Here is a 12964-nt window from a genome sequence, read left to right on the forward strand (position 1 = left end):
AAGTAAGGGCTCCTCATACTAGGCGCAGCTGTCAGACTACACGGTCCACCCATCACAGATCGCGCAACCGATAACCCTCGGCACTTTACAACAGTTCATTCTTTTTCATAGGACATCCTTGACAACATCTTCCTTGACAACACAAACTTCCTTTCTGAACCTATGTCATGAGTCCAAATGTGCTTCTTGCCTTTACCAACATGTGATTCTCACACACTTTCCTTTGTGGTATTTCTCATAGTTACCACCTTGCTTCCACACTATTCAATAGTGTTTTGCTTCTTACTCATTTCACTTTGTTCGCAAATACTGTTTCTTCAAATCCAGTTTGTTTGAAAATGCACATCACTTTCTGTTTCATTGGCAGGCTTTTCTCATATATTTTCCTTTGTTTAGCATTCAACTCTCATTACGTTCTTGACAACTTGTTCGGTACTCAATATTTCATATTGGGTCTCCATGCCCCTTTTCCACATCATTCAAAGCTCCTTTCATGTTTGACAACTTGATCTGTATTCAATAAGTTCAGCTTGGGTCCCCAGACCGCTTTTCCATAGACTTTCTCTTGACCGGCATCAGCCATTACATACACCATGCCCCTGGAGTGCCCCAGCCTGATTGATTCATCCCTGTCACTCACCAGTGTGCGGCCGCTCCCCGAGTGCTCTGGTCTCACTCTCCGGCTTTCACTAGCTCTGCTCTCTCTACCACGGAGCTCTGGTGAGCAACGTTTGTGTTCCCCAGACCTTCCAGCAGCGTTGAGGGGGAAAAAAGTACTTAAACTCTTGTGGTGATGCAAGGTGTAAATCAGAGTTTGCAGTTTTGGACCGATCTCATAAGCAAAAGCATTGTGTTCTGTTCACCATTTGAATGTATTGAAGAGCAACTCTGAGTGTTAGTTTTTCTTCAGATTCTTTAGCCTCAGCTGCTTCTATTTTGGCCATCGCTTTCAAATTTGTCAGAACTATCATAACGCAATTATAAACTGATTTTGTTTCTTGGGAATCATCCACTTGTAAACTTAAGTAACTTCTTAAACTCAGGTTTTATCCTTTTCTTGATTTCAACAGGCTCTTTGTAGAATTCATCGAGGATGCATTTGAAAAGTGCAAGCCTTTGTGATGTTTGTGCTTTAACTGCTTTGCTTATGCACTTCCCTGACAGAATCTTCGGCACAACATTCGCACCATTAAGTACAGTTAAGGTGCCCTCAATGCCTGTACCATCCAAGAAACAACCACTATCTCGAAGCATCGCCATTATTATATGCAGCTTATCCGGTCTAAGCATCCAGGTCTGTGACAAGTCTTTTTTAGCCACAGCTAATTTTAAAATGGCTTGCAAAGGCCAAGATCCAATGTTACCACTGTTTCTTATTCTGAGGTGACAACAGATGTTATTTCCTCCAACCACTTAATGAATGTGAGCTGTGTTTATGTGCTTGTTGGGTTGGCATCTATGAGTGGGAGTACACAGATTCTAGTTTCTTTAGTTGGAGGATCACTTATAATGGGATTGTAAGCTGACCAAGTTGGAACTGTTGTGAGTGGTTCTGACTGTCTCACATTCATCAGTTTGGGATTCTTCAGTGAGATTACAATGTGTATCCATCCAATAACTCTTCATCGAAACATTCGTGAAAATCACTCAACGGCAATACTTATGCCATTGCCAAAGTACGTTATCAAGCCGGTTGGAATCTAACATAACCTTATTCCTCTCTTTATAATCAGTGATTTGACTGCTTACAGGATTCTGTGGTCTACACCCTTTGGGAATGTTGCAAGACATGACCTCTAGCAGGGACTGTGGTGTCTTCTGCAGTGATCGAAGGGATGATGGTCCTGATATTTTAATTGGGGTTAGGACAACAGACTCCTAGTCCTGATAGACCACCATAACTGTCCCGTGCTAAGTTCCTTTACTATACAGCGTACCATTGAGGAAGTAAATGAAGTCAGCAGCACAATAGACAATTCTGCCTCTGACCAACTCTGGGGGAATCTAAGATCTTCCACACTCATCTATGACTTTTATAACATCTGTGGCTATCTGTATCTCAAATCGAAGGACTCTGGCGTAATCTATAGAAACTCCCATGCTATGTAGAAATTGAATGATGAATTTGCTGTGGGTAGCTGTGTGCATTGTGAGCCCAACTGCCACTTGCTGTAACGCTCACCTGATTCCCGTAGAGGCGCCGGTCTTGACTGGGCGTATACCGTATCTTCAAAGGTGATGTGTAACACACGGCTGGCTCTTTGGGCTGGACCTCTGTGCACTGTATGTCTGGCTCGAAGGGTAAGATGTCTGCAGATAGAAAATGTGGGATTAATGAACTGGGTTATTGAATGTCTCTCTCTTCTTCCCTTTCTCTTCTCCTGTAGAACCCAAAGGTAACGCTCTCACCTTAGGTAAGTGAACGCCGTGCTCTCCATCTGCCTCGAGGCAGGGTGCTGTAACCAGTTTCTTCACTGGATAAGGGGAGCAGGCCTCTTGACTTCAGAGGACTGCTGTCCGTCGTTTACTGCACGAACGGTAAGTTTCGAGTAATTCTAATGTCTTTAAAGTCTTTAGTAATGATGTCTCTTGTTTTGCAGGGTTCCGGCGATGGCGGATGGCGGGCTGAAGTGTGTTGAAGATGGAGCCCGTGTGATGAATAGAAGCGCCTGGAAGCACGTAAGTAAGCGCTTGTTGCCTGCTTCACGATGCGCTCTAACTGTCTTTTTATTTTGCAGGTACAAGTTCGGGGCGGCTGCATGGTGCCGGAATACCCACTGGGTTAGATGTGGAAAGGAGTAATGGCACGTGAGTATTAAAGTTCCCCAATGTCTTTAAACGCACCTTGTTTTGTCTTTCAGATGCGGGATGCAGCGCCGAAGGCCTCCGGAGCGTGCGAAGAGTTGGTAAGCTTTTGTCTTTCAGATGCCGGAATGCAGTGTGAAGACTTCCGGAGCGCACGAAGAGTAGGTAAGCCTTTGTCTTTCAGATGCCGGAATGCAGCGCGAGGCGTTGGTGACAGCCGATGGACCAGGTAAGTGAAGAGCTGTCACTGAAGACCGTAATGCTAACCTGTTCTTTCTTGTCTTTATAGGTGTTGCTGAAGACTGGATTCAGAATGGTAAGCCTTTTTCCTTAGGCCCAGGATCAGATGCAGAAGACACGATGAGCGTTCTGCTGCTGAGGATGCAGAATAACGCAAAGCAAGATTCATCCATCGGGTGTGGTTTAAATAGCCTCCTGTAGTGCTTAGGTGTCTCCTTCCACAGCCACGCCTAGGTAAGAAAAGAGTTCCTGCTTTCCAGAAGAGTTCCAGTGTTCTGAATCTAGGGAGTGGCTCCTGCCCCACCCAACAGGAAAAGTAGTTCCAAACAGAAGAGGATCAGAGACTCAACTGGCAGGCAAGTAAGCAGCATGGTCTGCTGCAGGTAAGTCCACCCAAGCATTATGAGCCTGGCGCTTCCAGCGCTGGGACTGGGCATATTTATGAGCCTGGTGCCACTGGCGCCAGGACTGGGTCCAAAAGGTCCCAATTGGGACTGGTTGGCACTCGGAACCTGGGTTATGGATCTGCTTCCAAGGGAGTTGGGAAAACCCTGACCTTTTGGAAGCAGAGATCATGACAGTACCCCACCTCAAGGCCCCTCCCAAACCGGGCTTCTCCGGGGGTTTTGGCTTGTCAGGAAATGTTCGGTGAAATCTTTTGATTAGGCGAGGAGCGTGGACATATTCAGCAGGTTCCCAGCATCTCTCTTGGGGGCCGTAGCCTTTCCAGTCAATTAGGTAGAATAGTTTAGATTTGGAGATCTTGGAGTCCAGAATGCTTTTGACTTCAAACTCGAGTTCTCCATCAACTAGGATAGGTTTTGGAGATTTGGTTAGTCGGGTTTGAGGTTGCACGGGTTTTAATAGAGAGACGTGGAAGACCGGATGTATCTTCATGTGCGGGGGCAAGTCCAACTTGACCGCTACTGGGTTTACTATGGTAGTGATGGAATAGGGACCAAGGTATCTTGGGTTGAATGTGCGTGGCCCTTTTAGAGGTAGATATTTGGTGGATAACCAGACTTGATCCCCTACTTGATATTGAGGGGCTTCCTTCCGATGTTGATCTGCTCCTTTCTTGTATTGTTCTTTAGCCCTTTGAAGGTGAGAAACAGCTTCCTTAAAGGCTTGGGTGATTGTAGAATGCAGGTAGTCTACTGCTGGTGTTTCAAGATCTTGGAGGGGATCCAACTCCGAGGTTCGAGGGTGACTGCCGTACAAAAGAAAAAACGGGGTTTTCCCAGTTCCCGAATGGACAGAGTTATTGTAGGCATATTCGGCTATCCAAAGGATGTCTTTCCAAGTTTTTTCAGTTTGTTGCAGCATGCAGCGTAAATACTGTTCCAGAGTTTGATTGGTCCTCTCGGTTTGTCCGTCGGTCTGAGGGTGGTGACTGGTCAATAGTCTCACATCAATTTGAGCCGACCGACAGCAACTTCGCCAAAAATGAGAAATAAATTGACTACCTCGATCCGAAATTAGAACCGAAGGAAAACCGTGCAGTCGGACGATGTTTTCGAGAAATTCTCGGGCCAGAGTTGCTGCTGTTGGCAAGCCTTTGAGCGGAATGAAATGCGCCATCTTGGAGAATAAGTCCACGATTACTAGAATCGTATTGTATCCGGAGCATGGCGGTAGATCGGTGATGAAGTCCATAGAAAGCGTATGCCAAGGGCGAGGTGGGATGTCAATAGGGCGTAAGAGGCCTGCTGGTCTTTCCTTTTGACTCTTGTTTTGGGCGCATACTCCACAAGACATTATAAAGTCTCTGATATCTTTTTTCCAAGACGGCCACCAGAAGTAGCGCTTGATCTTTTCTGAGGTCTTGGCCATACCGGGATGTCCTTCCATTAAAGAATCGTGATAACAAGAGATTACTTTTTTCTGTAAATCTGTGCTGGGTAGGTATAATCGTTCTTGGAAATACAATAAGTTGTCCTTTACTGCAAAGTCCTTTCCCTGCAGATGCCAATTCTGTATGTCTGCTGGAGTTACAAGTTGCCTGGCTTTATCCTTAACTTCCTCTATGGATTCTGTGGCGATTACACCCAGAATTCTTTGTTCGGGAATGATTGGTACAGGTTTAGGGTTGATCAAGTGTTCTTCCACTCCCATCCGAGAAAGGGCATCAGCTTTACCGTTTTTTGTACCAGGGCGATAGGTAATTATGAAGTCAAACTCGGCAAAGAATAATGCCCAACGGAGTTGTCTAGAGGATTGGGCTTTTGCGGTTTTCAAATATTGCAGGTTTCGGTGATCCGTAATCACAGTAACGGTGTGTCGGGCCCCCAGCAGATAATGCCGCCAAGCCTTAAAGGCAGACTTGATAGCCAGAAGTTCCTTGTCAGTAATCGTGTAATTGATTTCAGGAGGCGAGAATTTGCGGGACCAAAATGCCACGGGATGCAACTGATTGGTTACCGGGTCCTTTTGTGATAGAACTGCCCCCATGGCAAGGCTTGAAGCATCAGTTTCCACGATGTAGGGGAGTTCGGGGCGAGGGTGTTTTAAGATTGGTGCAGAGATAAATTTAGTCTTCAAATCCTGGAAAGCTTGTTCCGCCTCGGTAGACCATTCAAAACGTTTGTTTTTCTTTAACAAGGCAGTGATGGGCTGGACTATTCGAGAGAATTCGGGGATAAACCTGCGGTAAAAGTTAGCGAAGCCTAACATGCTTTGCACACCTTTTACGGAGGATGGTGATGGCCATTTGAGAACTGCATCGACCTTCTTTGAATCCATACGCACTCCGCCAGGTGATAATATGAATCCCAAGAATTCAACTTCAGTCACGTTGAAAACACATTTTTCCAACTTAGCGAAAAGTTTGTGTTGACGCAATCTTTCGAGGACCATTTTCACGTGTTTCCGATGTTCAGATTCCGATGAAGAATAAACGAGGATGTCGTCAATGTAAACAACAACACACACATCTATGAGCTCTCTGAGGACATCGTTCATAAAATATTGAAAGGCGGCCGGGGCATTACAAAGTCCGAAGGGCATGACCTGATATTCAAATAGCCCATACTTGGTGCGGAAGGCCGTCTTCCATTCATCGCCCTCTTTTACTCGTACCAAGTGGTAAGCTCCTCTAAGATCCAGCTTTGTATATATGCATGCTTTTCTGACTTGGTCCAGGAGTTCAGGGATCAAAGGTAACGGATATCTATTCTTAACGGTGATCTGGTTCAGGGAGCGATAATCTCTACAAGTTCTAAGGTCTCCTTCCTTTTTTGGAACGAAGAACAAAGCTGAAGAAGCAGGGGACTTGGAAGGACGAATAAACCCATTTGCCAGGTATTGATCCAGGTATTGTCGAAGGTGAAGGTTCTCAGGCTCGGTGAGGGCATAAATTCTACTACAAGGAGGAGTAGATCCAGGTATCAGGTCTATCTGGCAGTCATAAGACCTATGAGGAGGTAGAGTGTTAGCCTGATCCTTCCGGAAAACATCTTGGTATTCAAGGTATTCGGGAGGTAACTGGGGAGTCTCTGAAGAAATTGCTGCCAGTGCAACACCAGGTGGAGGGTGACAAGTAGAGACACATTCTGGAAACTGGACCGTTCTTGCTCGCCAATCGATCAGAGGATTGTGTTTCTCTAACCAAGGTATTCCTAGAATAATCTGAAACTGAGGGGCCTTGATCACATCGAACACGATCTTCTCATGGTGTCCATCTTGACTTACTAGCGTCACCTCTTGAGTGGTATGCGTTACTGGCCCGGAGGCTATCTCCGTACCATCCACTGTAGTAATGACGTCCTTTACAGCCTTGGGACAAAGAGTTAGATTCATCCTCAAAACCATTTCATGATCCACATAATTGCCGATGGCACCGCTGTCGACGTAAGCTTCAATTGCATGTAATCGATCCGGATTATCAGGGCTAATGAGGGCCATAGGTATCACGAAATGCGAGGTCACGGAACTGGTGTTCACGCTCGGCAAGAGGACCTCTATTCTTGTCGGGCGAGGTCGTTTCCCTGCTCAGAGTTTGTAACTTTGGTAACTGCAGCTCCTACTGCCTTCTTGGCAGGTTTCACCGGACAGTCTCGAAGAAAGTGCCCTGAGTTTCCGCAATAGAGGCATAATTGCAACTGTTTTCTCCTTTCCCGCTCCTTTTGTGTTAGAGGACCTTTCAGACCCCCTATTTGCATGGGTTCCCCGGAGTCTACTCCTTTGGAAGGAGTTGGCGATTTGGAAAATACTCGAGCATCAAACTTGGAACGGTCGGCCTTCCTGTTCTGCAGTCTATGATCTATTTGAACGACCAAGTCTATATAATCCGAACAGTCTTGTGGGGGATTCACTACTTGGGCTAAAACGTCTTTGAGCTCTCCACGTAGACCTCTATAAAACAGCGTAATCCTTTTGTCCTCAGGCCATTGAGTTTCCACTATTAGTCTATTGAAAGATGCAATATAAGCCAAAAGGTCTTGATTACCCGGTCGCACCGAAAGAAGCTCATTGTCCAAGGCCTGCCCCTGTGAATGTCTTGCGAACAGTTTTTCCATACTAAGCTGAAAGGCTTGAAAATCATGGAGAACCGGATCATCTTGATTAACTAGAGGGATCGACCAGCCTGCCGCATTGCCACTAAGGTACGAAAGTACAAAAGCTACTTTAGCTTGATCAGTTGGAAAGGCTGCTGGCCGGCATATGAAGTGCAACCGGCACTGATTGATGAATACTGCAAACCTCTTTGGGTCACCAGAAAATCGTTCAGGCGGAGCCAGAGGTACATTCCCAGGTAGGTTGATCTGCACTGGATTCATAGAGGATGTTGAAGGAAGATTTGCCCCTGATGCGGGTAACGGGGTTTGTCCGGCTTGTGACTGTAGCAATTGTCTAGCAAGACCGTCTGTTCTCTCCTTGGAAATAATTAGTTCCCTTCTTAGAGCATTTGTTTCCTGACGAGCTGCATGCACTTCTGCCCTTAGTTCCCCAAGTAACCGGGCTAGGTGGTCAGTATCCGAGGTTTCCATAGCGCCTGGGCGAGAGTTTTGCGGTAGGCTTTGCGTTCTGTAACGCTCACCTGATTCTCGCAGAGGCACCGGTCTTGACTGGGCGACTACCGTATCTTCAAGGTGATGTGTAGCACCCGGTTGGCTCTTTGGGCTGGACCTCTGTGCACTGTATGCCTGACTTCAAGAGTAAGATGTCTGCAGATAGAAAATATGGGATTAATGAACTGGGGTTATTGGGGTGTCCCTATCTCTTTCCTTTTTTGCTCTCCTGTAGACCACCAAAGGTTAACACTCTCACCTTAGGTAAGTGAATGCCGAGCTCTCCATCTGCCTCGGGGCAGGGTGCTGTAACCAGTTTCTTCAATGGATCGGTAGCGCAGGCCTCTTGACTTCAGAGGACTGCTGTCCGTCGTTTACTGCACGAACGGTAAGTTTCGAGTAATTCTATTGTCTTTAAAGTCTTTAGTAATGATGTCTCTTGTTTTGCAGGTTCCGGCGATGGCGGATGACGGGCTGAAGTGAGTTGAAGAAGGAGTCCGTGTGATGAATAGAAGCGCCTGGAAGCACGTAAGTAAGCGCTTGTTGCCTGCTTCACGATGCGCTCTAACTGTCTTTTATTTTGCAGGTACGAGTTCGGAGTGGCTGCAGGGTGCCGGAATACCCACTGGGTTAGATGTGGAAAGGAGTAATGGCACGTGAGTATTAAAGTTCCCCAATGTCTTTAAACGCACCTTGTTTTGTCTTTCAGATGCAGGATGCAGCGCCGAAGGCCTCCGGAGCGTGCGAAGAGTTGGTAAGCTTTTGTCTTTCAGATGCCGGAATGCAGTGTGAAGACCTCCGGAGCGCACGAAGAGTAGGTAAGCCTTTGTCTTTCAGATGCCGGAATGCAGTGTGAAGACCTCCGGAGCGCACGAAGAGTAGGTAAGCCTTTGTCTTTCAGATGCCGGAATGCTAACCTGTTCTTTCTTGTCTTTGTAGGTGTTGCTGAAGACTGGATTCAGGATGGTAAGCCTTTTTCCTTAGGCCCAGGATCCGATGCAGAAGACACGATGAGCGTTCTGCTGCAGAGGATGCAGAATAACGCAAAGCAAGATTCATCCACCGGGTGTGGTTTAAATAGCCTCCTGTAGTGCTTAGGTGTCTCCTTCCACAGCCACGCCTAGGTAAGAAAAGAGTTCCTGCTTTCCAGAAGAGTTCCAGTGTTCTGAATCTAGGGAGTGGCTCCTGCCCCACCCGACAGGAAAAGTAGTTCCAAACAGAAGAGGATCAGAGGCTCAGCTGGCAGGCAAGTAAGCAGCATGGTCTGCTGCAGGTAAGTCCACCCAAGCATTATGAGCCCAGCGCTTCCAGCGCTGGGACTGGGCATATTTATGAGACTGGTGCCACTGGCGCCAGGACTGGGTCCAAAAGGTCCCAATTGGGACTGGTTGGCCCTCGGAACCTGGGTTATGGATCTGCTTCCAAGGGAGTTGGGAAAACCCTGACCTTTTGGAAGCAGAGATCATGACAGTGGGCGGGAGGGAGAGAGAGAGAGACACACGGGGCATGAGCGGGGGGGTGGGAGGGAGAGAGACACACGGGGTATGAGCAGGGGGTGGGAGGGAGAGAGACACACGGGGCATGAGCGGGGGGTGGCCGGGAGAGAGACATATGGGGCATGAGCGGGGGGTGGGCGGGAGAGAGACACACAGGGCATGAGCGGGGTGTGGGCTGGAGGGAGAGAGACACACGGGGCATGAGCGGGGGGTCGGGCGGGAGGATGAGAGACACACGCACGGGGCATGAGCGGGGGGTGGGTGGGAGGGGGAGAGACACACGGGGCATGAGCGGGGGGTGGGCGGGAGGGGGAGAGACACACGGGGCAGGAGCGGGGGTGGGCGGGAGGGGGAGAGACACACGGGGCAGGATCGGAGGAGTGGGGGGGAGGGAGAGAGACACACGAGGCATGAGCGGGGGGAAGGGGAGAGACACACGGGGCATGAGCGGGGGTGGGGATAAGGGGAGAGACACACGGGGCATGAGCGGGGGTGGGGGGAAGGGGAGAGACACACAGGGCATGAGCGGGGGTAGGTGGGAGGGGGAGAGACACACGGGGCAAGAGCGGGCGTGGGCGGGAGGGGGGAGAGACACACGGGGCATGAGCGGGGGTGGGAGGGAGGGAGAGAGACACACGAGGCATGAGCGGGGGGAGGGAGAGAGACTCACGAAGCATGAGCGGGGGTGGGGGAGAGGGAGAGAGACACACGAGGCATGAGCGGGGGGTGGGGGGGAGGGAGAGAGACACACGAGGCATGAGCGGGGGGTGGGGGAAAGGGAAGAGAGACACAGGGCATGAGCAGGGGTGGAGGGGAGGGAGAGAGACACACGGGGCATGAGCGGGGGTGGGGGGAGAGACACATGGGGCATGAGCGGAGGGTGGGCGGGAGGGGGAGAGACACACGGGGCATGAGCGGGGATGGGGGGAGAGAGACACACGGGGCATGAGCGGGGGTGGGGGGAAGGGGAGAGAGACACACGGGGCATGAGCGGGGGCGGAGGGGAGGGAGAGAGACACACGGGGCATGAACAGGGGTGTGGGGGAGGGAGAGAGACACACGGGGCATGAGCGGGGGTTGGGGGAAGGGGAGAGAGACACGGAGCATGAGCGGGGGTGGAGGGGAGGGAGAGAGACACACGGGGCATGAGCGGGGGTTGGGGGGAGGGAGAGAGACACACGGGGCATGAGCGGGGGTGGAGGGGAGGTTGAGAGACACACGGGGCATGAGTGGGGGTGGGGGTGAGGGAGAGAGACACACAGGGCATGAGCAGGGGGTGGGGGGAAGGGGAGAGAGACACAAGGGGCATGAGCGGGGGGTGGGGGGAGGGAGAGAGACACACGGGGCATGAGCGGGGCGTGAGGGAGGGAGAGAGACACACGGGGCATGAGCGGGGGTGGGGGAAGGGGAGAGAGACACACGGGGCATGAGCGGGGGGTGAAGGGAAGGGGAGAGAGACACACGGGGCATGAGCGGGGGGTGGGGGGAGGGAGAGAGACACACGGGGCATGAGCGGGGGGGAGGGAGAGAGACACACAGCGTTCGTGTGCAGGCGGCAGATCCTGCTCCTCGGCCCTCCGCTGGCCACCGTGTGCCGATGGCGTGAGCGGTGGGGGGGCTGGAGGAACAGAGGAGACACAGAGCATGACTGGGGGTGGGGGGGACAAGAAGGACACACGGCGCATGAGCGGGGGTGGGAGGAACAGGAGACAGACACAAGACCTACTGTGCAGGTGGCGAGGAACAAAGATGGCAGGCGTCTCTGAAGCCAGACACACTGCACACTTTCACCGCATCCAATGAGAGAGCACGTCAGATGTCCGCGGACATCACGCAAGCTGCTTGCCCAATCACCGTCCTGTCCGCGGAGCGATCAGGGAAGTGTGTCCGCAAAGCGAACACAGATATTACTAATTTTTTTCACTTACATTTTTGTCATTTTTTTTAAAAACTACTAGACGGATTTACACCAAATAAAGCAAAGCACGCTTTCGGGACCAAGCCGCCGCTCCTGCCGCAAATTTGGTGTAAATCCGTCCAGCGGTTTGGGCTGTAGGCGTGTGTGGTTTTGTCCATGGGAAAAAAAAAGTTTTGGGACCCCCCCTATAACTTTGCCACCCCTGGATGAATCCTCACCAAACTTTGCAAAGAAATTCAGATCAGAGTGACTCAAATACTTTTTTTGCAAAGTTTGGTGAGGATTCGTCCAGGGAGAGCGAAGTTATAAGCCGCCCAAAAAGTGCTCTTACTATGGAAACACCAACTTAACCATAACTACATGGCCACTACCGTGGCCATGTAATATATATATATATATACATATATATATATATATATATATATATATATATATATATATATATATATATATACTTAAATTAATTCCATGATGAAAAAATATGAAACCAGGTGAATCACGCAGATAGGAACACATATACAGCCTTTGGATAGGACCCAAATCAGAGAGTCCCAAGTTAGTTTGTTCTGACCATTTGAGTGCAAACTTGAACTGATGAGAGTGATGGAGTGTGGAAACTGATGAGAGTTTGTTGTCTTGCAGGAAAAGCCTGTGAACCTAAGGATTCATCTGTGCTAGAAAGTGCAATTTCACCATGGGGAGCGTTATGTTTGTCCTGATGAAGGCCTATTCAAACTGTAGGGTGGGTGAGGTAAACCACTGAATGAAAGGCCGAAACACACTTTTGTCAACATTGTTTTGTTGTATGTAGACAGTGCATTGAGTTCAAGAATACGGGTCTGAGGCAAAGCACGTGACAGTGAAACAATTTTGTCACAGTGATGCCAATCAGATTGGGCCATAGATAGTCACCAAAGGGTTACTTAATTGTAAATGGCCAGATGAAGAATTGAAATCAGAGGCTCTTTTTTCCAGACGCCAAACTGTACCTCAAAAGTGTTTTGTATTCAACAATGCGGTTTGTGAAAACATTTGTTTTGTATAGTTGAGTCATTTTTTTACTAACCCCTCAACGCATTTTTTGTAAACTTATCCACAGAGAGTGGTTGCGGGATTGCTCTATTTTAATCAATTCTTTGATGCAATTAAAAATGTATTTTTCTAGCTGAAGTAAGGGTTTTCTTTTTCTGCAAGATTTAGTGTTGATGAATGGAGTGAGAGACTGTATGCCTGAATGACATACATTGACGGTTTCACTTTGATTTGTCTCCCATAGGTGCTTTTCCTGTATATGCAAATGTTGGAGACTAAGAAACCAAGAACAAGCTATTCCAGCTGAAGGACTGTATTCCATCCCTCTGGTGTTGGCCTCCGCTTTCAGGTGTTCAAATGAGTCAATCACACTCTGTGTGGTTTCACATGTTCCCTGCACTACTTTCTTGCCTTGGTCAGGGCGTCAACCTGATCCCCTTGTCAGGTTGCTGGTCTCAGGTGGT

This window comes from Ambystoma mexicanum, chromosome 9, assembly GCF_040938575.1.
Source record: "Ambystoma mexicanum isolate Mex_15411 chromosome 9, UKY_AmexF1_1, whole genome shotgun sequence".
In the NCBI taxonomy this organism is placed as follows: domain Eukaryota; kingdom Metazoa; phylum Chordata; class Amphibia; order Caudata; family Ambystomatidae; genus Ambystoma; species Ambystoma mexicanum.